The following is a 26,221-nucleotide window of genomic DNA, read 5'->3' on the forward strand; positions in this document are numbered from 1 at the left end:
CATTTACATCATCAAAATACATGCAATCACGATTTTGACCACTTTATAAACTGCGTTTGTGACAGTTACCATTGCTTACTGCCATACCACCCTGAACACGCCTGATCTCATCTGATCTTGGAAGCTAAGCATTGTAGGGCCTGGTTAGTACTTGGATGGGAGACCGCCTGGGAATACCAGGTGTTGTAAGCTTTTCATTCTCATCAGGAGACCTGGTAACATTTTCATCATCAAAATACATGCAATGATGATTTTGATCACTTATATATACTGCTTTAGTGACATTAGAAATTGCTTACGGCCATACCAACCTGAACAAGCCCGATCTCGTCTGATCTTGGAGCTAAGAATGGTCGTTCCTGGTTAGTACTTGGATGGGAGGCCGCCTGGGAATACCAGGTGCTGTAAGCTTTTCATTCTCATCAGGAGACATGGTAACATTTACATCATCAAAATACATGCAATGATAATTTTGACCACTTATATATAGTGCTTTAGTGATATTTGACATGGTTTACGGCCATACCAACCTGAACAAGCCCGATCTCGTCTGATCTCGGAAGCTAAGCGCGGTCGGGCCTGGTTAGTACTTGGATGGGAGACCGCCTGGGAATACTAGGTGCTGTAAGCCTTTCATTTTCATCAGGAGACATGGTAACATTTACATCATCAAAATACATGCAATCATGATTATGAGCACTTATATATACTGCGTTTGTGACAGTTGCCATTGCTTACTGCCATACCACCCTGAACACGCCTGATCTCGTTTGATCTCTGAAGCCAAGCAGTGTAGGGCCTGGTTAGTACTTGGATAGGAGACCGCCTGGAATACCAGGTGGTGTAAGCTTTTCATTCTCATCAGGAGACATGGTAACATTTATATCATCAAAATACATGCAATGATCATTTTGAGCACTTATATATACTGCTTTAGTGACATTTAACATTGCTTACGGCCATACTAACCTGAACACGCCTGATCTCGTCTGATCTCGGAAGCTAAGCACGGTCGGGCCTGGTTAGTACTTGGATGGGAGACCGCCTGGGAATACTAGTGCTGTAAGCCTTTCATTTTCATCAGGAGACATGGTAACATTTACATCATCAAAATACATGCAATATGATTTTGACCACTTATATAACTGCGTTTGTGACAGTACCATTGCTTACGGCCATACACCCTGAACACGCCTGATCTCGTCTGATCTCTGGAAGCTAACGTGTAGGGCCTGGTTAGTACTTGGATGGGAGACCGCCTGGGAATACCAGGTGCTTGTAAGCTTTTCATTCTCATCAGGAGACATGGTAAATTTTACATCATCAAAATACATGCAATGATATTTTGACACTTATATATAATGCTTTAGTAACATTGAACATTGCTTACGGCCATACCAACCTGAACAGCCCGATCTCGTCTGATCTCGGAGCTAAGAAGGTCGGGCCTGGTTAGTACTTGGATGGGACCGCCTGGGAATACCAATGCTGTAAGCTTTTCATTTCTCATCAGGAGACATGGTAACATTTACATCATCAAAATACATGCAATGATGATTTTGACCACTTATATATACTGGCTTTGTGACAGTTATACATTGCTTACGGCCATACCACCTGAACAAGCCTGATCTCGTCTGATCTCGGAAGCTAAGCAGGGTCGGGCCTGGTTAGTACTTGGATGGGAGACCGCCTGGAATACTAGGTGCTGTAAGCCTTTCATTTTCATCAGGAGACATGGTAACATTTACATCATCAAAATACATGCAATGATGATTTTGACCACTTATATATACTGCGTTTGTGACAGTTACCATTGCTTACTGCCATACCACCTGAACACGCCTGATCTCGTTGATCTCGAAGCAAGCAGTGTAGGGCCTGGTTAGTACTTGGATGGAGACCGCCTGGGAATACCAGGTGGTGTAAGCTTTTCATTCTCATCAGGAGACATGGTAACATTTATATCATCAAAATACATGCAATGATCATTTTGAGCACTTATATATACTGCTTTAGTGACATTTAACATTGCTTACGGCCATACTAACCTGAACACGCCCGATCTCGTCTGATCTCGGAAGCTAAGCACGGTCGGGCCTGGTTAGTACTTGGATGGGAGACCGCCTGGGAATACTACGTGCTGTAAGCCTTTCATTTTCATCAGGAGACATGGTAACATTTACATCATCAAAATACATGCAATGATGATTTTGACCACTTATATATACTGCGTTTGTGACAGTCACAATTGCTTACGGCCATAACATCCTGAACACGCCTGATCTTGTCTGATCTCGGAAGCTAAACCGTGTAGGGCCTGGTTAGTACTTGGATGGGAGACCGCCTGGGAATACCAGGTGCTGTAAGCTTTTCATTCTCATCAGGAGACATGGTAAAATTTACATCATCAAAATACATGCAATGATCATTTTGACCACTTATATATAATGCTTTAGTAACATTTGACATTGCTTACGGCCATACCAACCTGAGCACGCCCGATCTCGGAAGCTAAGCACGGTCGGGCCTGGTTAGTACTTGGATGGGAGACCGCCTGGGAATACCAATTGCTGTAAGCTTTTCATTTTCATCAGGAGACATGGTAACATTTACATCATCAAAATACATGCAATGATGATTTTGATCACTTATATATAGCTTTTGTGACAGCTACATTCTTACGGCATACACCCTGGACCACGCGACCGGATAAAGTGGGATGTAGGTAATTACGAGTGGCGCGATTTACGAATTTTGCACAGAGTCTGGCCTGAACTTCTCTGTGATTCTTTTTGTTCTTTGTTTGAAATCAGAAGAATATGTTGTTTTATTTGATCTTTTTGTGCTTATCGTCCCCGTTAATTTCCTCGACGGCTTCGGGTATGTTCGAGAGGGGCTTGTTTTTTTTTCAGCCTAAATCTTATTATGATGAATCAAGGGCGTGTAAGATACAATGAACCCTCAGATTGCAGGATTGGCTGTAAAATACGAAAAAAGTTTGAGATGGAGCTGACGGTGGAGGTGGAGGTGGAACGATACGAATCAATCGCGGTATTGGACCTGGCTGAAAGGTGGTAAAGTAGGAGTGTTGGGGAAAGTTTTGGTTTGTAGAATGATGACGGACAAGAAATTCGAAATACAAATCACGATGGAAGGATGGGTGCCGGGGAAGGCAAAGTTGATTGATGGTATAAGAATAAATGGCGGAGTGCCAGTGATATGACGTGACAATAAGGAACAGCGACATGGTCGTCTCTTTCCTAAACTTACCCGTGTATCTGGAGGACAGCACGATCATGGAAGACTTATTGAATGGGGGGTCCGGCCACTGTCGGCAATTTCTAAACGCCGTATGTGTGGCCGGGCACAGACATTTTTTTTTTGATGCCGGACGGACGTGATTTTTTAAAGGTCCGATTCATCGAGGCAAGTCAGACGCTGCCATACTCCACTAATTGGAAAACTATGTGGGGCGGAGTATATTTTTCGTGTGTTCCCGATAGCAAATCACAAGTGTGCAGATAATGCATCATGCCGGGTCCACATCTTCAGAGAATGCCCGGCGTTCATGGTTTCAGGTGCGGTAGAAGGAGAGTGGCCCACTACGCACGGGAGGTCGCGCCGAAGAGGAGAAGGACGGAGGAGGAGATGGGTGAGGAAGCGGGGAATGAGAAGGAACGCAACAAACCACGACGGCGTCGCGAGGCCAAGGTCAAACAGAAGGTCCTAAACAAGGGTGAGGAGGACATGGGGGATCGAGGAATTGAGGAGGGATCCGAAAACTGGTGAAGGATGTCGGCTGCAGAGCGGGGAGAACACCGAGGAGAGCGGACAAACAAGACGCAAATGGAAAGAGGGTGGAGGAGGAAACCGAAACCTGCTGCCAAACAAGTAAGGAGATGAAGAAATGGATATCCGAGCGGACGATTAAATGGACATGAAAGTGTAGGAAGAGAAAAGGACAACAGACTTGACAAAGATCATTCATAGATTATCAGCAAAGCGGAAGGCGGAGAAAGCAAAGAAAAGAGTGGAGCGAAAAAGGACCGAAATCCGGTAGTGTTTGTATAGTTTTGGTTTTAATGTTTACGTGTGGCGTTCTCTATTTTATATTCAGTTTTGCCTATCAATGGCCACAATAACCTTATTAACGCTAAAATGGGCTAAGATAATAAGAGAATATAAAAGAGCGATTATTGGATACCGCAGCGATTATTATATTGTATTTCAAGAAATACATTGGGACGCGAGGACCTAGTTAAAGAAAGTGAGAGAGAGGAATGGAGGGGAGCCGATATATTATAATAATGGGGCTTAGAAACGCAAGGGGTGGTAGCAATATTGATAAAAAGGACGTTGTCGATGAATAAAAAGAGGTATATAGAGATGAGACAGGGAGAATTTTGGTGATAGAATTTAAATATAGAGAAATAGTGTAATTCAGATTAATAAATATATACGTTCCAAAATATAGAAAAAGATAAGTGTTGCATTATTAGAGAACTTTTAAAAATATAATCGCAGGGAAGTGTTTATTATAGTTGGGGACTTCAATATAAATTGTAGTCGTCTAGATGTAGGTAAGGGAGTTGATTTTAGATGGGAAAGATTCAGAGAAACATTGCTGTCCAGTGATGAAAGAAAGGGGCTTATAGGATGCATGGAGAGAAGAGAAACTCAGTGAAGAGAGAATACACAGGAGGCAGATGAGAGATGGGGGGTTCTAAAACAAAGTAGAATAGATTTGGTGTTGTTGGTTGAAAGGTAGCATTATTGGGTACATCGACCAAATAAGGCACAAAGAAATAGCTTGCATGTGACCCTGCATGGGGGCATCTGCTAAGGTTTCGAATTAAGATGGAGAAAGAAGAGATAGGAGGAGGGATGTGGATAGTAACGCTAGGATTAATTGAAGAAGAGAGTACAAGATACAGTTATTGGTTTTGCTCGACGAGAGAATAGGAGAAGAGGAGTGTATAAAGAAAATGACCGGCTAGACGACAGCATAGGGGTGAACGATGGGAGAAGATAAAACTTTAATTAAACAATATAGTATTAGATATAGTAAGAAAGAAAAAGGAGAAAAATGATGAAGGAGGAAAAGGCTCTGAAACAAAAATTGGGGCAGAGTTTATTAAGTAGAGCAGACAATGAGGAAGGGTTTTAATATAAACACAATATTTGGAGGCAAAGATGAAGTTAGAGAGGTTTGAGTCGGAGAAATGTTAGAGGAGCGATTTGAGAAGTAAAGCAAAATATGATTAGAAGGTTTGAAAGGTGCACAGGATATTTTGTTGGGGTTAGAGAATAAGGAAAAACAGAATAGAAGCATCCATAAAGGAATTAATGACAAAAAAACGGAGAGAAAGAGAGTAGATTATGTGGAGATCTGGAAAGGGTACAAGAAATTATGGGGATCTTATAAGAAAAGGGGGAAATAGATCAAGGAAGACATAGATGAATTAGTGTGGAAAGTGTAGAAAGGCAAACTGAGTGAAGAGGATAGGAAAATGGTGTGATAGTGACATTAATTGAGAAAGGAGGTGATAGTGGCCATAGGAGGATTGAAAATGTGGTATGGGTACAGGTAAGTGATGGGGCATAGGGATCGAATGGTACAAAGCGTACAAACAATGAAGTGTAAGAGGTAGCGCAAAATTCTTGGTAGATGTATTCAAGGGGATGGAAAGAACAGGCACTCGTGCAGAATAGAGATGGGGGAGGGGTGTATTAGCAATAATATACAAAAAGAAAGGAAGTAGGTTAGATTTGGGAAATCGACAGGCCAATTTGTTTGCTAAATACAGATTATAAGCTACTAAACTAAAGTCCTGGCAAATAGCGATGATGGGAGTGAAGGGAACATAGTACAGACAAGCAGAGCAGAGTTACAGCATACCCGGAAGACGACATAGCAGACTACAAATAGCCACAATCTGAGATTCAATAGAAACATGAAAAGAGGATGGGTTAAAAGGGGGGAGTAGTGCGGGGTATAGATTGGAATAAGGCCTTTGATAGAGTAGGACACAGATTCCTGTTTAGAGGTTACTGGAGAAAGTTTGGGTTGGGGGAGAGGATGGTCGGGATGGGTAAAGAGGCTGTATGGGACTGTGCCAAGAGCCGAGAGAAGGTAAACGGTGTTCTGACAAAACCTTTTTCGATGTGGAGAGATCAGTGAGTCAGGGAGTTCCCTGTCAGCACTAATGTATGCAATAGTTGTTGAGCCCATGGCGATGATGATCAAAAACTGTACAGGGAGGTGAAAGCGTGTTCAGTTGCCATATGGAGGGACCTGGGTCATCAATCAATATGCGACGGACACAAAACTAATCGGGTCAGGACAACAACAGTGTGAAAAGGGTGCTACAGATATAGAAAAATATGGACGGGGCATCAGGAGCCAAAATCAACAAAACTAGATCAGAGATTCATGAACATGGAGAATATAGAGAGGATGAAATGGGCTTAAGGTGGAGGAGAAATACTATGAAGGTTGTTGGGATGTGTGTCTGTGTTGGGTGGCAAGCAAAGAGGCTAGAGATGAGACATGGGGATGGTAGTTGATTAATAAGATAAAAAACGAGTATGTACACTATGGAGGGGGGAGAAAACTTCACTGAAAGGAAAAAGTGATGGTGGTGAATAATTTGTTATTCTCAGTTTGTGGATATGTGATGAGAGTGTTTAGACATGCCAGGAGTGGGTTATGAATGTGTTAAACAAAACTATTTGTGATTTATATGGGAGGGGAAAGGGGTGAAATTGCACAAAAAAACTTTGATTGGGATGAAGAAGAGAGAGGGTGGGTGAAGTCATTGATTTGGAAATGAAAAGAACGGCAATAAGAGTAGGGAAACGATCCAATAATACCTTGGAGCGTGGATTGAAACTAGGATGGGAGGAAGTTTTTAAGGAAATATGTGGATGGTGGGTGGGCTTGGGATAGGTGACTATGGTTTGTTTACTGGGTTTGTCATAACAATCAATGACAGTTAAAATCCCCGAGTTTTACAGGGAGGGTGTTTGAAGCGTGGAGAATAAATTTCTACCAAAAGCTAGTTTATGTAGGTGTGATGGGTTGCAAATGTTGGTTTACCTACCTTGTATCTCAATGAGAAATTTTAAAATATAATAAATAAAAGTCTGTATGTGCCACATTCGAGGTGGCAAATATTAACAAGTCAAGGTTATTATTTTGAGGTCATCCGGGGTTATTGAGATTGAATTGCTCTTTTATGATTCTGTGAGTATGATTTAGATGGATATGAAAGCAAAGAAAAAGTCAGCGAATATATGAGCGGTAATTAAAAGAAGTAAACCTCTGGAATGGACAAATTATTTTAAAAGAGACTGTGTGATTAAGCAAGACAAGCGTACACCCAGGATGTATGTGATTGAAAAAGAGAAGAAATGCCTCTTTGAAAATGTGAAGTTGAAAAAGGTATATGAATGGTTAATAGCTGATGTGATAAAAGAGCCAGCAGCAGAGAAAGTTTGGGCTGGCGTGTTCAATGATTTGGATGTTAAGAAGATATGGTTGAATGGGAACATAAAATATAACAGTATAGAGTGTGAAAATAACGATTTCCTTATAAAACATAACAGAATATATACGAATGTGGTGTTTCATAAAATAAATAATGCTGTAAGTGCAATGTGTGATGTATGTAAAAGTGGCCATGAGAGTTTTTTGCACTTTTTTTTAGATTGTTTTGAGTTAGTTGATTTCTTTGATTTCCTGAAAAAACTTTTGAGGAACATTGGCGACTTGGGATCAGAGCTGAAGGAGGGGTGGAGGAAGCTCTTTCTGTTTGGTTTACTTGAAAAGAAAAAGACTGTGAATTTTTGGTTAATTAACTACACTTTGAGCCATGCCAGATTGGCGGTTGTATATAGAAGGAATTATGCTCATTTTGAAGGGAGAAATGTACAAATTAAAGATTTGTTTAAGACAATAATGAAAAGAGATATTGAACTGAACTGCAAGTATGGGGGAGAGGAGGTGAGAGAATTTTTCATGAGTGGGAATAAAGTTTATTTGTGATGGCGAAAAGGGAGAAGTTTTATTGAATTGGTGAGAGTTGGATTTGTACTTTTTATTTAGTTTGATTGTTTGATTTTTCTTTTGATACATTCATGAGAACTACGATAGGTTTGTTTCTTTTCTGATCTATGTGCAAAAGTTGACGTGACGTGTAAATTTGTGATTGAAGACTAATAAAAATAAAAAAAAAAAAAAACACGCCTGATCTCGTCTGATCTCGGAAGCTAAGCAGTGTAGGGCCTGGTTAGTACTTGGATGGGAGACCGCCTGGGAATACTAGGTGCTGTAAGCCTTTCATTCTCATCAGGAGACATGGTAACATTTACATCATCAAAATACATGCAATGAACATTTTTGACCACTTATATATACTGCTTTAGTGACATTTGACATTGCTTACGGCCATACCAACATGAACACGCCCGCTCTCGTCTGATCCGGAAGCTAAGCACGGTCGGGCCTGGTTTAGTACTTGGATCGGAGAGACCGCCTGGGAATACTAGGTGCTGTAAGCCTTTCATTTTCATCAGGAGACATGGTAACATTTACATCATCAAAATACATGCAATGAACATTTTTGACCACTTATATATACTGCTTTAGTGACATTTGACATTGCTTACGGCCATACCAACATGAACACGCCCGCTCTCGTCTGATCTCGGAAGCTAAGCACGGTCGGGCCTGGTTAGTACTTGGATCGGAGACCGCCTGGGAATACTAGGTGCTGTAAGCCTTTCATTTTCATCAGGAGACATGGTAACATTTACATCATCAAAATACATGCAATGATGATTTTGACGACTTATATATACTGCGTTTGTGACAGTTAACGTTGCTTACGGCCATACCACCCAGAACACGCCTGATCTCGTCTGTTCACGGAAGCTATGCAGCGTCGGGCCTGGTTAGTACTTGGATGGGAGACCGCCTGGGAATACCAGGTGTTGTAAGCCTTTCATTTTCATCAGGAGACATGGTAACATTTACATCATCAAAATACATGCAATGATCATTTTGAGCACTTATATATACTGCTTTAGTGACATTTGACATTGCTTACGGCCATACTAACCTGAACACGCCCGATCTTGTCTGATCTTGGAAGCTAAGCACGGTCGGGCCTGGTTAGTACTTGGATTGGAGACCGCCTGGGAATACCAGGTGCTGTAAGCTTTTCATTTTCATCAGGAGACACGGTAACATTTACATCATCAAAATACATGCAATGATCATTTTGACCACTTATATATACTGCTTTAGAGACATTTGACGTTGATTACGGCCATACCATCCTGAACACGCCTGATCTCGTCTGATCTCGGAAGCTAAGCATTGTAGGGCCTGGTTAGTACTTGGATGGGAGACCGCCTGGGAATACCAGGTGGTGTAAGCTTTTCATTCTCATCAGGAGACATGGTAACATTTTCATCATCAAAATACATGCAATGATGATTTTGATCACTTATATATACTGCTTTAGTGACATTAGACATTGCTTACGGCCATACCACCTGAATCAAGCCGATCTCGTCTGATCTTGGAGCTAAGAATGGTCGTTCCTGGTTAGTACTTGGATGGGAGCGAGCCGCCTGGGAATACCAGGTGCTGTAAGCTTTTCATTTACATCAGGAGACATGGTAACATTTACATCATCAAAATACATGCAATGACGATTTTGAGCACTTATATATACTGCTTTAGTGACATTTGACATTGCTTACGAAACATACTAACCTGACACGCCCGATCTCGTCTGCTCTCGGAAGCTAAGCACGGTCGGGCCTGGTTAGTACTTGGATGGCAGACAGCCTGGGAATACTAGATGCTGTAAGCCTTTCATTTTCATCAGGATGACATGGGAATGGTAACATTTACATCATCAAAAACATGCAATGATGATTTTGACCACTTTATATACTGCGTTTGTGACAGTAACGTTGCATCGGCCATACCACCTGAACACGCCTGATCTCGTCTGATCCGGAAGCTAAGCAGTGTAGGGCCTGGTTAGTACTTGGATGGGAGACCGCCTGGGAATACAGGTGCTGTAAGCTTTCATTTTATCAGGAGAATGGTAACATTTACATCATCAAAATACATGCAATGTCATTTTGATCACTTATTTATACTGCTTTAGTGACATTTGACGTTCCTTCGGCTACAACTAACAAGCGATCTCGTCTGATCTCGGAAGCTCGCATGGTTGGTCCTGGTTAGTACTTGGATGGGAGACCGCCTGGGAATACCAGGTGCTGTAAGCTTTTCATTTTCATCAGGAGACATGGTAACATTTACTCATCAAAAACATGCAATGATAATTTTGACCACTATATATAGTGCTTTAGTGACATTTGACATGCTTATGGCATACCAACCTGAACACGCCCGATTCGTTGATCTCGGAAGCGAGCATGGTCAGGTCTGATTAGTACTTGGATGGGAGACCGAATGGGAATACAGGTGCTGTAAGCTTTTCATTTCATCAGGAGACATGGTAACATTTACATCATCAAAATACATGCAATGATGATTTTGACCATTATATATACTGCCTTTGTGAGAGTTAACTTGCTTACGGCCATACCACACTGAACGCCTGATCTCATTGATCTCCGAAAAAATTAAGCAGTGTCGGCCTGTTAGTACTTGGATGGGAGACCGCCTGGGAATACCAGTGCTACGCTTTCATTTTTCATCAGGAGACATGGTAACATTTACTCTCAATTACATGCAATGATATTTTGACCATTATATATATTGCGTTTGTGACAGTTACCATTGCTTACGGCCATACCACCTGAACACGCTGATCTGTCTGATCTCGGAAGCTAGCAGTGTGGCTGGTTGTACTTGGATGGGAGACGCCTGGGAATACCAGGTGCTGTAAGCCTTTTTTTTCATCGGAGACATGGTAACACTTACATCATCAAAATACATGCAATGATCATTTTGACCACTTTATATACTGCTTTTGTGACTGACAAAATGGCTTAAGGGCATACCACACTGAACACACCCAGTGTCATCTGATCTCGGAAGTTTAGCAGAGTCGGGCGTGGTTAGTACTTGAATGGGAGGCTGCCCGGGAATACCAGGTGCTGTAAGCTTTTCATTCTCATCAGGAGACATGGTAACAGTTACATCATCAAATACTGCAATGTCATTTTGACCACTTATATATACTGCTTTGTGACTGACAAAATGGCTTAAGGGCATACCACACTGACACACCAGTGTCATTGATCTGGAAGTTTAGCAGGTCGGGCGGTGGTTAGTACTTGAATGGGAGGCTGCCGGGAATACAGTGCTGTAAGCTTTTCATTTCATCAGGGACATGGTAACATTTACATCATCAAAATACATGCAATGATCATTTTGACCATTATATATACTGCTTAGTGACATTGACATTGCTTACGGCCTACCACTTGAACAGCCTGATTCGTCTGATCTCGGAAGCTAAGCAGGTCGGGCCTGGTTAGTACTTGGATGGGAGACCGCCTGGGAATACCAGGTGCTGTAGCTTTTCATTCTCTCAGGAGACATGGTAACATTTACATCATCAAAATAATGCAAGGATGATTTTGATCACTTATATATACTGCTTTAGTGACATTTGAGTTGCTTACGGCATACCAACCTGAACAGGCCAGATCTGTCTGATCTCGGAAGCAAAGCACGGTCGGGCCTGGTAAGTACTTGGAGGGAGACGCCTGGGAATAAGGTGCTGTAAGCCTTTCATTTTCATCAGGAGACATGGTAACATTTACATCATCAAAAATACATGCAATGATCATTTTGACCACTTATATATACTGCGTTTGTGAAGTTAACGTTGCTTACGGCCATACCAACTGAACACGCCTATCGTCTGATCTCGGAAGCTAAGCACGGTCGGGCCTGGTTATTTCTTGGATGGGAGACCGCCTGGGAATACTAGGTGCTGTAAGCCTTTCATTTTCATCAGGAGACATGGTAACATTTACATCATCAATATACATGCAATGATCATTTTGACCACTTTTTATATACTGCGTTTGTGACAGTTACCATTGCTTTCGGCATACCACCCTGAACAACCTGTCTCTTGATTCGGAAAGCTATGCAGCTTGGGCCTGGTTAGTACTTGGATGGGAGACCGCCTGGGAATACCAGGTGCTGTAAGCTTTTCATTTTCATCAGGAGACATGGTAACATTTACATCATCAAAATACATGCAATGATGATTTTGACCACTTATATATACTGCGTTTGTGACAGTTACTTGCTTATGGCCATACCACCCAGAACACGCCTGATCTCGTTTGATCTCGGAAGCTAAGCAGTGTAGGGCCTGGTTAGTACTTGGATGGGAGACCGCTGGGAATACCAAGGGGCTGTAAGCTTTTCATTCTCATCAGGAGACATGGTAACATTTACATCATCAAAATAAAATGCAATGATCATTTTGACACTTATATATATACTGCTTTAGTGACATTTGACATTGCTTACGGCCATACCAACCTGAACACGCCCGATCTCATCTGATCTCGGAAGTCAGCACGGTCGGGCCTGGTTAGTACTTTGATGGGAGACCGCCTGGGCATACAGGTGCTGTAAGCTTTTTATTTTCATCAGGAGACATGGTAACATTTACATCATCAAAATACATGCAATGATGATTTTGACCACTTATATATACTGCTTTGTGACTGACATTGGGTTAAGGGCATACCACACTGAACACACCCTGTCATCTGATCTCGGAAGCTTAGCAGGGTCGGGCGTGGTTAGTACTTGAATGGGAGGGAGGGAATACCCGGTGCTGTAAACTTTTCATTCTCATCAGGAGACATGGTAACATTTACATCATCAAAATACATGCAATGATTTATTTTGACCACTTATATATACTGCTTTAGTGACATGTTAACTTGCTTACGGCCATTTCCACACTGAACACGCCTGATCTCGGAAGTTAAGCAGGTCGGGCCTGGTTAGTACTTGGATGGGAGACGCCTGGGAATACCAGGTGCTGTAAGCTTTTCATTTTTCATCAGGAGACATGGTAACATTTACATCATCAAAATACATGCAATGATCATTTTGTACCATTATATATACTGCGTTTGTGACAGTTACCATTGCTTACGGCTCATACCACCCTGAACAGCGTGATCTCGTCTGTCTCGGAAGCTAAGGGCTGGTTAGTACTTGGATGGGAACCACCTGGGAAAACAGGTGCTGTAGCTTTTCATTTCATCAGGAGACATGGTAACATTTACATCATCAAAATACATGCAATGATCATTTTGATTCCTTATATATACTGCTTTTGTGACTTTGAGGCTCTTACGGCCATACCACCTGAACACACCCGATTCTGTCTGATCTCGGAAGCTAGCAGCGGTCGGGCCTGGTTAGTACTTGGATGGGAGACCGCTGGGAATACCCGGTGCTGTAAGCTTTTCATTTTCATCAGGAGACATGGTAACATTTACATCATCAAAATACATGCAATGATGATTTTGACCACTTATATATACTGCGTTTTGTGACTTACAACGGCCTTCATACCACCTGAAACCACGCCTGATCTCGTCTGATTCGGAAGTAAGCAGTGTAGGGCCTGATTAGTACTTGGATGGGAGACACCTCGGAATACCAGTTGCTGTAAGCTTTTCATTCTCATCAGGAGACATGGTAACATTTACATCATCAAAATACATGCAATGATGATTTTGACACTTATTTATACTGCGTTTGTGACAGTTAACGTTACTTACGGCCATACCACCTGAAACGCCTGATCTCATTTGATCTCCGAATTAAGCAGTGTCGGGCTGGTTAGTACTTGGATGGGAGACCGCCTGGTAAATACTAGATGCTGTAAGCCTTTCATTTTCATCAGGAGACATGGTAACATTTACATCATCAAAATACATGCAATGATGATTTTGGACACTTATATATACTGCGTTTGTGACAGTCACATTGCTACGGCCATAACACTGAAACAGCCTGATCTTGTCTGATCTCGGAAGCATAAACAGTGTAGGGCCTGGTTAGTACTTGGATGGGAGACCCCCTGGGAATACCAGGTGCTGTAGCTTTTCATTTTCATCAGGAGACATGGTAAATTTACATCATCAAAATACATGCAATGATCATTTTGACCAAATTATATATATGCTTTGTGACAGTTACGTTGCTTACGGCCATACCAACCTGAACACGCCTGATCGTCTGATCTCGGAAGCTAAGCACGGTGGGCCTGGTTAGTACTTGGATGGGAGACCGCCTGGGAATACTGTGCTGTAAGCCTTTCATTTTCATCAGGAGACATGGTAACATTACATCATCAATACATGCAATGATATTTTGACCATTTATATATACTGCGTTTGTGACAGTACCTTGCTTTCGGCCCTAACACCCTGAAACGCCTGATCTCGAAACTAAACAGGTGGGCCTGGTTAGTTTCTTGGATGGGAGACCGCCTGGGAATACCAGGTGCTGTAAGCTTTTCATTTTATCAGGAGACTGGTAACATTTACATCATCAAAATACATGCAATGATGATTTTGACCACTTTATATATACTGAGTTTGTTGAAGTCACATTGCTAACGGCCATCATACCTCTGAACAAGCCTGATCTTGTCCTTGATCTCGGAATCTAAACAGTGTAGGGCACTGGTTAAGTACTTGGAGGGAGACCGCCTGGGAATACCAGGTGCTGTAGCTTTTCATTTTCATCAGGAGACATGAGTAAATTTACATCATCAAATTACATGCAATGATTTCATTTTGACCACTTATATATAATGGCGTTTAGTAACTTTTGACATTGCTTACGGCCATACCAACCTGAGCACGCCCGATCTCGGTCTGATCTCGGAAGCTAAAGCACGGTAGGGGTCTTGTTAGATTCTTGGATGGAGACCGCCTGGGAATACAATTGCTGTAAGCTTTTCTTTTTCTCAGGAGACATGGGTAACATTTTACATCATCAAATTAATGCATGATGTGATTTTGATCACTTATAAATACTGAGTTTTGTGACAGTTATTGATACTTACGGCCATACACCCTGACACGCTGATTCGTTACTGGTGATCTCGGAAAGCTTTGCTGGGTCGGCCTGGTTAGTACTTGGCTGGGAGACAGTCTGGGAAATTAGGTGCTTAAGCCTTCTATTTTCATCAGGAGAAATCGGGTAACATTTACATCACAAAATACATGCAATGAATCAATTTTTGAGCACTTATATATCTGTTTTAGTGAACATTTGACATTGCTTTCGGCATACTAACCTGAAAAACACGCCCGCCCGATCTGATATGATCTCGGAAGCAAGCAGTGTCGGGCCTGGTTAGTTCTTGGCTTTGGAGGACCGCCTGGGAATACCAGGTGGCTGTAAGCTTTTCATTCTCATCAGGAGGACATGGTAACATTTACATCAGCCAAAATACATGCAATGATCATTGGGACCACTTATCTATATGACGTTAGTTTCATTTGAAGTTGATTAAGGCCATACCACCGCTGAAACAGCTCTGATCTTGTCTGATCTCGGAATGTTATCTAGTTGCTGCATCGGGCATGCTTAGTAACTTGGATGGGAGACCGCCTGGAAATACCAGGTTGCCTGTAAGCTTTTTCATTTGTTAATCAGGAGACATGGTAACATTTAACATCATCAAAATATCATGCAATGCTGATTTTACTCACTTATATATCTGCGTTTGGTGAGAGTTAATGTTGCTTAGGGCCATACCACCCTGAACCACACTGATCTCGTTTGAGCTCGGAAGCCAAGCCAGTGTTCGGGCTGGTTAGTACTTGGTGGGGGAGACTGCCTGGAGTACCAAGTGCTGTAAGCTTTTCATTTTCATCAGGAGAACATTGGTAACATTTACATCATCAAAATACATCAATGATCATTTTGACCACTTATATATACTGCGTTTTGTGACAGTTAACGTCGCTTACGAACCATACCACCCTGAACACGTTGATCTCGTCTGATCTCGGAAAGCTAAGTATTGTGAGGGCCTGGTTTAGTACTTGGATGGCGAGACCGCCTGGGAATACCAGGGTGCTGTTAGCTTTTCATTTTCTTGAGGAGACAATGGGTAACATTTTACATACATCCAAATTAATGCAATGATCATTTTGTCCACTTTAGATACTGCTTTAGTGATGTATGACATTGCTTACGGCCTTGCAAACCTGAACACGCCCAGGTCCTGTAAGCCTTTCATTTTCATCAGGGGACAAAGGAACATTTCCATCATCATAATACATGCAATATTGATTTTGACCACTTATATGTACCGCTTTTGTGACTGACACCATACCACCTCGTAAGACGCCCGTGTTTGCTTGTCTCGCTTGCTTTCAGTTTGAAAGTCTAACAGAATCTACGGACCTACCTAGGTTTGTATAAAACAAACTTTCAATAAGATCAAAGTCAATGATTCTATGCCATCATGATCAAAGGAAAACATTTCATGACATCATCATCAAAGGAAAACAATTGAGGACATCATCAAAGGAAGACATCCCATGACGTCACCGCCCTGTTTCATCCATCGTTTCTTTTGTATGTGCGTGAGCATGCACGGAACTACGTATGGATGTAACGTTACTCCATGTGCGCGCATGTAGTCGCACGTGCGTCTGTACGTGCGCGAAAAACAACACACAAGAATTAGACCAACATGCTCCCATAACTGTGTGTAAAGGTTTGTTTAAGCCTCATCCACATTGTATAATCAATATGTTTGTGTCACGTGTAGTTTAATCATGTGCGGCTGATTCTTTATCGTATTTCCTTCTGAGGTACATAATGGTCTAGCTGGAACCTATTAACAGCGCTACTTGTGGCTTTACTACACAATGATGTAAGTATTATGTAAATTAGTTCTTTTTTGCGTTTCTTTCGGGCAATACAGCAAACTCCAACGTCTGAGGTGTTAGCCGACGTGTGCTGTCGAGATTTGTCATTAGAAATATTGACAAGTGGTTTCCTAACATTGCTTGTATTTTGCATCAATTTGCTGTTGTCCACAATTTGAACTGACGCCGAAATAAAACGAGGCCAGTGGAGATAACGTGGTCGTTAGCATACGGTGGAGTGGGGAGCTAACTACGGGGCTAAGTTAACGTGCTAACGGCCAATTTCAATGTGTCAGAATGTGTCTGTATGTATGTTAGTATTTTATTTTTATTTAACCTTTGTTTACCTAGGCAAGCAATTAAGAACAGTTTTACCGGCTGTAGTTGTGTTGTCATTTTTATTGCTGTAAGTTTTCTGTTTGTCTTGGAACAGGCTAACCGGTTTAGCACGTTGTGATGCTGCGAACTGGTACAGCGTTAAATAGTTGTACAACTACAACTATAGCCGAAGAGTCAACCTTAACATATTTGAGTGTTTATGCTCTAATGCTGGACTTTTTATGAGACATGTATAAAAGAGTGATCTATGAAAATAAAAAAGACCCCAGTTAGTTGTCATTAGATGTACTGAATCACTTGAATCTTGAATTAGAGATAAGGCAGGACTATTTTACCTTATTCCCCGTGGAGAAATGAAGGTTTTACAGACAATGCAAAATGATAAAACAAACCAAAACCAAAGGAGAGAAACTATATAAAAGTAAATATGTTAAAGGTACAAAAATAATTACATTTATTAATAATACTGATACAGTTGGTAGAAGAGTGGTAGTGGTGATTTTGGTTGCTCATGCCAAAATCTGACAACATATATTATCATATCAATAGTACCATCGGACGGCAGTGTTATAGATCTCACTATGTGACACTCAAGATTGAAAGGTGTTAATGAAAACTTTGATCGAGGAACCTAAATGAAAACACAACCAGAGTGAGAGAAAAGAAAATGATCACAGAAAACAGAAGAAATTTGGAAAATCTTTCCCACACTCTCTCTTCCTAGCGCACTCCTCACAAAATTTACATAGAATGTGCCATAGAATGTTTTCCTTCATGATGTCATAGAATTCTGTCCTTTCATCAAATCTTTTCCTTTGGCCATGATGGCATAGAATCTTTGCCTTTGATCTTACTGAAAGTTTGTTTTATACAAGCCTCTGTGGATCTGTACATTCTTTAGTGCTTGTCAGAGTTACAAATTGACTGCAAGCAAGACAACGAACACACTTGAATAGAGCATGGTTCATTGATTTTCGTTCAAAGTTTTACAAAACATTTCCCGAATAACAAGCATCAATGGCAACCAACAAAACAGCAAAAGAGCTGAATATCTCAGTAGGGAGCACTCTGGGAAATTGCCTGAAAGTGCAATCTTTCCTCAGAGAGGGCGGCTTTGAATTTTTTACCAAATGCTGCAAAAACCAACGAGAAAGTCGGCGTCAAAGTCAACAAGAGCCGTCCGGCAATTTTCAGACAGGCAAAAGTTGAAATTGATATGCTGAAATTGACATGCTGAAATTGACATGCTGAAACAGCTGCGACGTCCGCCATAGGTGATGATGATTGGCTAAGGTGCAGTAGGCCTTTCACGATAAGCCAATCTCAGGCAGTGTTCAGTTTAAAACACAAATCACACCCAAACCCTGGTTGGACCGGGTCGCCTTGTTTTTCTCTCTGATTCATATCTACCTGTTACATTCTGACTCTACTTCCTGGCAGACTGTATCATTGTAGAAGCTTCAGCTCAAAAACAAAAATACATGCAATGATGATTTTGACCACTTATATATACTGCGTTTGTGACACCTAACGTTGCTTACGGCCATACCACCCTGAACACGCCTGATCTCGTTTGATCTCGGAAGCCAAGCAGTGTTGGGCCTGGTTAGTACTTGGATGGGAGACCGCCTGGGAATATCAGGTGCTGTAAGCTTTTCATTTTCATCAGGAGACATGGTAACATTTACATCATCAAAATACATGAAATGATCATTTTGACCACTTATATATGCTGCTTTCGTGATGTTTGAAATTGCTTACGGCCATACCAACCTGAACACGGCCGATCTCGGAAGCTAAGCACGGTGGGGCCTGGTTAGTACTTGGATGGGAAACCACCTGGGAATACCAGTTGCTGTAAGCTTTTCATTTTCATCAGGAGGCATGGTAACATTTACATCATCAAAATACATGCAATGATCATTTTGACCACTTATATATACTGCGTTTGTGACAGTTAACGTTGCTTACGGCCATAAGACCCTGAACACGCCTGATCTCGTCTGATCTCAGAAGCTAAGCAGTGTAGGACCTGGTTAGTACTTGGATGGGAGACCGCCTGGGAATACCAGGTGCTGTAAGCTTTTCATTCTCATCAGGAGACATGGTAACATTTACATCATCAAAATACATGCAATGATGATTTTGACCACTTATATATACTGCGTTTGTGACAGTCACTATTGCTTACGGCCATAACACGCCTGATCTCGTCTGATCTCGGAAGCTAAGCAGTGTAGGGCCTCGTTAGTTCTTGGATGGGAGACCGCCTGGGAATACCAGGTGCTGTAAGCTTTTTATTCTCATCAGGAGACATGGTAACATTTACATCATCAAAATACATGCAATTATCATTTTGAACACTTATATATACTGCTTTAGTGACATTTGACATTGCTTACGGCCATACCAACCTGAACACGCCCGATCTCGTCTGATCTCGGAAGCTAAGCACAGTCGGGCCTGGTTAGTATTTGGATGGGAGAACGCCTGGGAATACCAGGTGCTGTAAGCTTTTCATTTTCATCAGGAGACATGGTAACATTTACATCATCAAAATACATGCAATGATGATTTTGACCACTTATATATACTGCGTTTGTGACAGTCACCATTGCTTATGGCCATACCACACTGAATACGCTTGATCTCGTCTGATCTCGGAAGCTAAGCAGTGTAGGGCCTGGTTAGTACTTGGATAGGAGACCGCCTGGGAATACCAGGTGCTGTAAGCTTTTCATTCTCATCAGGAGACATGGTAACATTTACATCATCAAAATACATGCAATGATCATTTTGATCACTTATATATACTGCTTTAGTGATGTTTGACATTGCTTACGGCCATACCAACCTGAACACGCCCAGGTCCTGTAAGCCTTTCATTTTCATCAGGGGACACAGGAACATTTCCAACATCATAATACATGCAATATTGATTTTGACCACTTATATGTACCGCTTTTGTGACTGACACCATACCACCTCGTAAGACGCCCGTGTTTGCTTGTCTCGCTTGCTTTCAGTTTGAAAGTCTAACAGAATCTACGGACCCACCTAGGTTTGTATAAAACAAACTTTCAATAAGATCAAAGGCAAAGATTCTATGCCATCATGATCAAAGGAAAACATTTCATGACATCATCATCAAATGAAGACATCCCATGACGGCATCGCTCTGTTTCATCCATCGTTTCTTTTGTATGTGCGTGAGCATGCACGGAACTACGTATGGATGTAACGTTACTCCATGTGCGCGCATGTAGTCGCACGTACGTCTTTACGTGCGCGAAAACAATACACAAAAATTAGACCAACATGCTCCCATAACTGTGTGTAAAGGTTTGTTTAAGCCTCATCCACATTGTATAATCAATATGTTTGTGTCACGTGTAGTTTAATCATGTGCGGCTGATTCTTTATCGTGGTATGGAACCTATTAACAGCGCTACTTGTGGCTTTACTACACAATGATGTAAGTATTATGCAAATTAGTTCTGTTTTTGCGTTTCTTTCTGGCAATACAGCAAACCCCTACGTCTGAGGTGGTAGCCGACGTGTGCTGTCGAGATTTGTCATTTGAAATATTGACAAGTGGTTTCCTAACATTGCTTGTATTTTGCATCAATTTGCTGTTGTCCACAATTTGAACTGACGCCGAAATAAAACGAGGCCAGTGGAGATAACGTGGTCGTTAGCATACGGTGGAGTGGGGAGCTAACTACGGGGCTAAGTTAACGTGCTAACGGCCAATTTCAATGTGTCAGAATGTGTCTGTATGTATGTTAGTATTTTATTTTTATTTAACCTTTGTTTACCTAGGCAAGCATTTAAGAACAGTTTTAACCGGCTGTAGTTGTGTTGTCATTTTTATTGCTGTAAGTTTTCTGTTTGTCTTGGAACAGGCTAACCGGCAGGACTATTTTATGTTATTCCCCGTGGAGAAATGAAGGTTTTACAGATAATGCAAAATGATATAACAAACCAAAACCAAAGGAGAGAAACTATATAAAAGTAAATATGTTAAAGGTACAAAAATAATTACATCTACTACTATTTATTACTAATACTGATACAGTTGGTAGAAGAGTGGTAGTGGTGATTTTGGTTGCTCATGCCAAAAAAATCATATCAATAGTACCATCGGACGGCAGTGTTATAGATCTCACTATGTGACACTCAAGATTGAAAGGTGTTAATGAAAACTTTGATCGAGGAACCTAAATGAAAACACAACCAGAGTGAGAGAAAAGAAAATTATCACAGAAAACAGAAGAAATTTGGAAAATCTTTCCCACACTCTCTTCCTAGCGCACTCCTCACAAAATTTAAATAGAATGTGCCATAGAATGTTTTCCTTCATGATGTCATAGAATTCTGTCCTTTCATCAAATCTTTTCCTTTGGCCATGATGGCATAGAATCTTTGCCTTTGATCTTACTGAAAGTTTGTTTCATACAAGCCTCTGTGGATCTGTACATTCTTTAGTGCTTCTCACAGTTACAAATTGACTGCAAGCAAGACAAGGAACACACTTGAATAGAGCATGGTTCATTGATTTTTCGTCCAAAGTTTTACAAAACATTTCCCGAATAACAAGCATCAATGGCAACCAACAAAACAGCAAAAGAGCTGAATATCTCAGTAGGGAGCACTCTGGGAAATTGCCTGAAAGTGCAATCTTTCCTCAGAGAGGGCGGCTTTGAATTTGTTACCAAATGCTGCAAAAACCAACGAGAAAGTCGGCGTCAAAGTCAACAAGAGCCGTCCGGCAATTTTCAGACAGGCAAAAGTTGAAATTGATATGCTGAAATTGACATGCTGAAACAGCTGCGACGTCCGCCTAGGTGATGATGATTGGCTAAGGAGCAGTAGGCCTTTCACGATAAGCCAATCTCAGGCAGTGTTCAGTTTAAACACAAATCACACCCAAACCCTGGTTGGACCGGGTAGCCTTGTTTTTCTCTCTGATTCATATCTACCTGTTACATTCTGACTCTACTTCTGGCAGACTGTATCATTGTAGAAGCTTCAGCTCAAAAACAAAAATACATGCAATGATGATTTTGACCACTTATATATACTGCGTTTGTGAAAGTTAACGTTGCTTACGGCCATACCACCCTGAACACGCCTGATCTCGTTTGATCTCGGAAGCCAAGCAGTGTCGGCCCTGGTTAGTACTTGGATGGGAAACCACCTGGGAATACCAGTTGCTGTAAGCTTTTCATTTTCATCAGGAGGCATGGCAACATTTACATCATCAAAATACATGCAATGATGATTTTGACCACTTATATATACTGCGTTTGTAACAGTTACCATTGCTTACGGCCATACCACCCTGAACATGCCTGATCTCGTCTGATCTCGGAAGCTAAACATTGTCGGGCCTGGTTAGTACTTGGATGGGAGACCGCCTGGGAATACCAGGTGCTGTAAGCTTTTCATTCTCATCAGGAGACATGGTAACATTTACATCATCAAAATACATGCAATGATCATTTTGATCACTTATATATACTGCTTTAGTGACATTTGACATTGCTTACGGCCATACCAACCTGAACACGGCTGATCTTGTCTGATCTCGGAAGCTAAGCAGTGTAGGGCCCGGTTAGTACTTGGATGGGAGACAGCCTTGGAATACCCGGTGCTGTAAGCTTTCCATTTTCATCAGTAGACATGGTAACATTTACATCATCAAAATACATGCAATGATGATTTTGACCACTTATATATACTGCGTTTGTGACAGTTAACGTTACTTACGGCCATACCACCCTGAACACGCCTGATCTCGTCTGATCTCGGAAGCTAAGCCGCGTCGGGCCTGGTTCGTACTTGGATGAGAGACCGCCTGGGAATATCAGGTGCTGTAAGCTTTTCATTTTCATCAGGAGACATGGTAACATTTACATCATCAAAATACATGCAATGATCATTTTGACCACTTATATATACTGCATTAGTAACATTTGACTTTGCTTACGGCCATACCAACCTGAACAAGCCCGATCTTGTCTGATATCGGAAGCTAAGCACGGTCGGGCCTGGTTAGTACTTGGATTGAAGACCGCCTGGGAATACCAGGTGCTGTAAGCTTTTCATTCTCATCAGGAGACATGGTAACATTTACATCATCAAAATACATGCAATGATGATTTTGACCACTTATATATACTGCGTTTGTGACAGTTACCATTGCTTACGGCCGTACCACCCTGAAGACGCCTGATCTCGTCTGATCTCGGAAGCTAAGCATTGTCGGTCCTGGTTAGTACTTGGATGGGAGACCGCCTGGGAATACCAGGTGCTGTAAGCTTTTCATTCTCATCAGGAGACATGGTAACATTTACATCATCAAAATACATGCAATGATCATTTTGATCACTTATATATACTGCTTTAGTGACATTTGACATTGCTTACAGCCATACCTACCTGAACAAGCCCGATCTCGTCTGATCTCGGAAGCTAAGCACGGTCGGGTCTGGTTAGTACTTGGATGGGAGACCGCCTGGGAATACTAGGTGCTGTAAGCCTTTCATTTTGATAAGGAGCCATGGTAACATTTACATCATCAAAATACATGCAATGATCATTTTGACCACTTATATATACTGCTTTAGTGACATTTGACGTTGATTACGGCCATACCACCCTGAACACGCCTTATCTTGTCTGATCTCGGAAGCTATGCAGCGTCGGGCCTAGTTTGTACTTGGATGGGAGACCGCCTGGGAATACCAGGTGCTGTAAGCTTTTCATTTTCATCAGGAGACATGGTAACATTTACATCATCAAAATACATGCAATGATGATTTTGACCACTTATATATACTGCGTTTGTGACAGTTACCATTGCTTACGGCCATACCAACCTGAACACGCCTGATCTCGGAAGCTAAGCAGTGTATGGCCTGGTTAGTACTTGGATTGGAGACCGCCTGGGAATACCAGGTGCTGTAAGCTTTTCATTCTCATGAGGAGACATGGTAACATTTACATCATCAAAATACATGCAATGATGATTTTGACCACTTATATATACTGCGTTTGTGATAGTTACCGTCGCTTACGGCCATACCAACCTGAACAATCACGATTACGTCTGATCTCGGAAGCTAAGCATGGTCGGGCCTGGTTAGTACTTGGATAGGAGACCGCCTGGGAATACCAGGTGCTGTAAGCTTTTCATTTTCATCAGGAGACATGGTAACATTTACATCATCAAAATACATGCAATGATCATTTTGACCACTTATATATACTGCTTTAGTGACATTTGACATTGCTTACGGCCATACCAACCTGAACACGCCCGATATCGTCTGATCTCCGAAGCTAAGCACGGTCGGGCCTGGTTAGTACTTGGATGGGAGACCGCCTGAGAATACTAGTTGCTGTAAGCCTTTCATTTTCATCAGGAGACATGGTAACATTTACATCATCAAAATACATGCAATGATCATTTGGACCACTTATATATACTGCGTTTGTGACAGTTACCATTGCTTACGGCCATACCACCCTGAACACGCCTGATCTCGTCTGATCTCGGAAGCTAAGCATTGTCGGGCCTGGTTAGTACTTGGACGGGAGACCGCCTGGGAATACCAGGTGCTGTAAGCTTTTCATTCTCATCAGGAGACATGGTAACATTTACATCATCAAAATACATGCAATGATCATTTTGATCACTTATATATACTGCTTTAGTGACATTTGACATTGCTTACGGCCACACCAACCTGAACACGCCTGATCTCGGAAGCTAAGCACGGTCGGGCCTGGTTAGTACTTGGATGGGAGACAGCCTGGGAATACTAGTTGCTGTAAGCCTTTCATTTTCATCAGGAGACATGGTAACATTTACATCATCAAAATACATGCAATGATCATTTTGACCACTTATATATACTGCTTTAGTGACATGTGACGTTGATTACGGCCATACCAACCTGAACACGCCCGATCTCGTCTGATCTCGGAAGTTAAGCACGGTCGGGCCTGGATAGTACTTGGATGGGAGACCGCCTGCGAACACCAGGTGCTGTAAGCCTCTCCTTTTCATCAGGAGCCATACAGCAGCCATACATTTTTCAAGATGTTCACAATGAGCTGCAGCTTGTCTTCTCCTATATGCCATGCATTTAATGTCTCATCAATGCAGTGAGTGAGGGACTCTCCAGTGTGTGGGTGCTCTATGCGGTGTAGCTTCAGCAGAGCATGGTAAACCTGGCCTCTGGGTGGTGACACACCTATGAAAGATGCTGTTAATCCTCTCTTGCTCCAACCATCCACACAGAGGGTCAGCTTCCTCGCATTCTTTAAGATCTCTTTTAATTTGTGCTTTACCTTTTTCATCTTAGCTCCAAAAAGGTTATTCGCTCTTGCAGCAATGGGGGATCTGAATTTTGGTTCGAGTAAAGTGCTGAACCTAGCGTTGCCACCCGTCCCGTAAAATACGGAATTGTCCTTCATTTTGCAATTAAATGTTGCATCCCGTAGTGAACTGATACAGGATGCGATTTGTTCCGAAATAAAACAGGAAATACTTCGTTGTGTACCTTGTACGCGCTCTTCCACTCAGGTCTTCTGTGTGTCTGTGCCTGGTTGCCTGCGTGTGGTGCTGTTTCAGACGCTGCTCCAAAAAAAAAAAAGAAAAAAAGAAAAAAGACGAGCCTTTTGAAAGTGTCCGCTGCATCCGGGACTCCACCACATCCTCAAAAGTGAAAACACTTTCAAAAATACAGACGTGAGCGGGAAGAGGCACATCGTTGGCTGAATAGTCAGTGGAGATGACCACAAAGCAAATTGTACAGTCTGTCGGTGAGTGTTTTCAGTGGCACACGGTGGGCTGTCTGACATCAGACAGCATTCATCAGGAGACCAACACTGCAGGTAAGATACGTAAGAACGCAGAAGACCCAAGCGTCAG

At 41.9% G+C, this 26,221-nt stretch overlaps 11 non-coding genes and 27 pseudogenes across 11 annotated transcripts; all 38 read left to right on the plus strand.

Annotated features, from left to right (window-relative positions):
- The first annotated feature begins 73 nt into the window (after positions 1-73).
- Positions 74-192, plus strand: LOC125003340. Its single transcript, XR_007112197.1, has one exon. It is a non-coding gene; the product is annotated as a 5S ribosomal RNA (ribosomal RNA).
- Positions 193-293: 101 nt separating this feature from the next.
- LOC125002831 lies at positions 294-411 on the plus strand (annotated as a pseudogene).
- A 101-nt stretch (positions 412-512) lies between these two features.
- On the plus strand, positions 513-631 carry LOC125003328. Its single transcript, XR_007112186.1, has one exon. It is a non-coding gene; the product is annotated as a 5S ribosomal RNA (ribosomal RNA).
- A 101-nt stretch (positions 632-732) lies between these two features.
- On the plus strand, positions 733-850 carry LOC125002250 (annotated as a pseudogene).
- Positions 851-951: 101 nt separating this feature from the next.
- On the plus strand, positions 952-1,069 carry LOC125001554 (annotated as a pseudogene).
- Positions 1,070-1,600: 531 nt separating this feature from the next.
- Positions 1,601-1,717, plus strand: LOC125001943 (annotated as a pseudogene).
- A 316-nt stretch (positions 1,718-2,033) lies between these two features.
- On the plus strand, positions 2,034-2,152 carry LOC125001355. The gene has a single exon (XR_007111614.1). It is a non-coding gene; the product is annotated as a 5S ribosomal RNA (ribosomal RNA).
- Positions 2,153-2,253: 101 nt separating this feature from the next.
- On the plus strand, positions 2,254-2,372 carry LOC125001754 (annotated as a pseudogene).
- Positions 2,373-2,473: 101 nt separating this feature from the next.
- On the plus strand, positions 2,474-2,582 carry LOC125002625 (annotated as a pseudogene).
- A 5,862-nt stretch (positions 2,583-8,444) lies between these two features.
- On the plus strand, positions 8,445-8,565 carry LOC125002842 (annotated as a pseudogene).
- Positions 8,566-8,667: 102 nt separating this feature from the next.
- LOC125001662 lies at positions 8,668-8,786 on the plus strand (annotated as a pseudogene).
- Positions 8,787-8,887: 101 nt separating this feature from the next.
- Positions 8,888-9,006, plus strand: LOC125002018 (annotated as a pseudogene).
- A 101-nt stretch (positions 9,007-9,107) lies between these two features.
- On the plus strand, positions 9,108-9,226 carry LOC125001810 (annotated as a pseudogene).
- A 101-nt stretch (positions 9,227-9,327) lies between these two features.
- LOC125001484 lies at positions 9,328-9,446 on the plus strand (annotated as a pseudogene).
- A 546-nt stretch (positions 9,447-9,992) lies between these two features.
- LOC125002916 lies at positions 9,993-10,107 on the plus strand (annotated as a pseudogene).
- A 2,212-nt stretch (positions 10,108-12,319) lies between these two features.
- On the plus strand, positions 12,320-12,438 carry LOC125002004 (annotated as a pseudogene).
- Positions 12,439-12,541: 103 nt separating this feature from the next.
- LOC125001956 lies at positions 12,542-12,658 on the plus strand (annotated as a pseudogene).
- Positions 12,659-13,385: 727 nt separating this feature from the next.
- On the plus strand, positions 13,386-13,502 carry LOC125002627 (annotated as a pseudogene).
- Positions 13,503-14,030: 528 nt separating this feature from the next.
- Positions 14,031-14,148, plus strand: LOC125002649 (annotated as a pseudogene).
- A 97-nt stretch (positions 14,149-14,245) lies between these two features.
- On the plus strand, positions 14,246-14,359 carry LOC125002691 (annotated as a pseudogene).
- Positions 14,360-18,812: 4,453 nt separating this feature from the next.
- Positions 18,813-18,931, plus strand: LOC125002235. The gene has a single exon (XR_007111763.1). It is a non-coding gene; the product is annotated as a 5S ribosomal RNA (ribosomal RNA).
- Positions 18,932-19,032: 101 nt separating this feature from the next.
- Positions 19,033-19,141, plus strand: LOC125002637 (annotated as a pseudogene).
- Positions 19,142-19,242: 101 nt separating this feature from the next.
- LOC125003303 lies at positions 19,243-19,361 on the plus strand. Its single transcript, XR_007112162.1, has one exon. It is a non-coding gene; the product is annotated as a 5S ribosomal RNA (ribosomal RNA).
- Positions 19,362-19,673: 312 nt separating this feature from the next.
- On the plus strand, positions 19,674-19,792 carry LOC125001533 (annotated as a pseudogene).
- A 101-nt stretch (positions 19,793-19,893) lies between these two features.
- On the plus strand, positions 19,894-20,012 carry LOC125001812. Its single transcript, XR_007111724.1, has one exon. It is a non-coding gene; the product is annotated as a 5S ribosomal RNA (ribosomal RNA).
- A 2,371-nt stretch (positions 20,013-22,383) lies between these two features.
- Positions 22,384-22,502, plus strand: LOC125001658 (annotated as a pseudogene).
- A 101-nt stretch (positions 22,503-22,603) lies between these two features.
- Positions 22,604-22,722, plus strand: LOC125003110. The gene has a single exon (XR_007111977.1). It is a non-coding gene; the product is annotated as a 5S ribosomal RNA (ribosomal RNA).
- Positions 22,723-22,823: 101 nt separating this feature from the next.
- Positions 22,824-22,942, plus strand: LOC125002214 (annotated as a pseudogene).
- Positions 22,943-23,043: 101 nt separating this feature from the next.
- LOC125001787 lies at positions 23,044-23,162 on the plus strand (annotated as a pseudogene).
- A 101-nt stretch (positions 23,163-23,263) lies between these two features.
- Positions 23,264-23,382, plus strand: LOC125002180 (annotated as a pseudogene).
- Positions 23,383-23,483: 101 nt separating this feature from the next.
- LOC125001356 lies at positions 23,484-23,602 on the plus strand. The gene has a single exon (XR_007111615.1). It is a non-coding gene; the product is annotated as a 5S ribosomal RNA (ribosomal RNA).
- A 101-nt stretch (positions 23,603-23,703) lies between these two features.
- On the plus strand, positions 23,704-23,822 carry LOC125001403. Its single transcript, XR_007111660.1, has one exon. It is a non-coding gene; the product is annotated as a 5S ribosomal RNA (ribosomal RNA).
- A 101-nt stretch (positions 23,823-23,923) lies between these two features.
- LOC125002348 lies at positions 23,924-24,042 on the plus strand (annotated as a pseudogene).
- A 101-nt stretch (positions 24,043-24,143) lies between these two features.
- On the plus strand, positions 24,144-24,252 carry LOC125002706 (annotated as a pseudogene).
- Positions 24,253-24,353: 101 nt separating this feature from the next.
- LOC125001858 lies at positions 24,354-24,472 on the plus strand (annotated as a pseudogene).
- Positions 24,473-24,573: 101 nt separating this feature from the next.
- On the plus strand, positions 24,574-24,692 carry LOC125002097 (annotated as a pseudogene).
- Positions 24,693-24,793: 101 nt separating this feature from the next.
- Positions 24,794-24,912, plus strand: LOC125003072. Its single transcript, XR_007111940.1, has one exon. It is a non-coding gene; the product is annotated as a 5S ribosomal RNA (ribosomal RNA).
- Positions 24,913-25,223: 311 nt separating this feature from the next.
- Positions 25,224-25,342, plus strand: LOC125002993. Its single transcript, XR_007111862.1, has one exon. It is a non-coding gene; the product is annotated as a 5S ribosomal RNA (ribosomal RNA).
- Positions 25,343-26,221: the final 879 nt, after the last annotated feature.

The sequence above is a fragment of the Mugil cephalus genome, chromosome 23, assembly GCF_022458985.1.
Source record: "Mugil cephalus isolate CIBA_MC_2020 chromosome 23, CIBA_Mcephalus_1.1, whole genome shotgun sequence".
Taxonomy (NCBI): domain Eukaryota; kingdom Metazoa; phylum Chordata; class Actinopteri; order Mugiliformes; family Mugilidae; genus Mugil; species Mugil cephalus.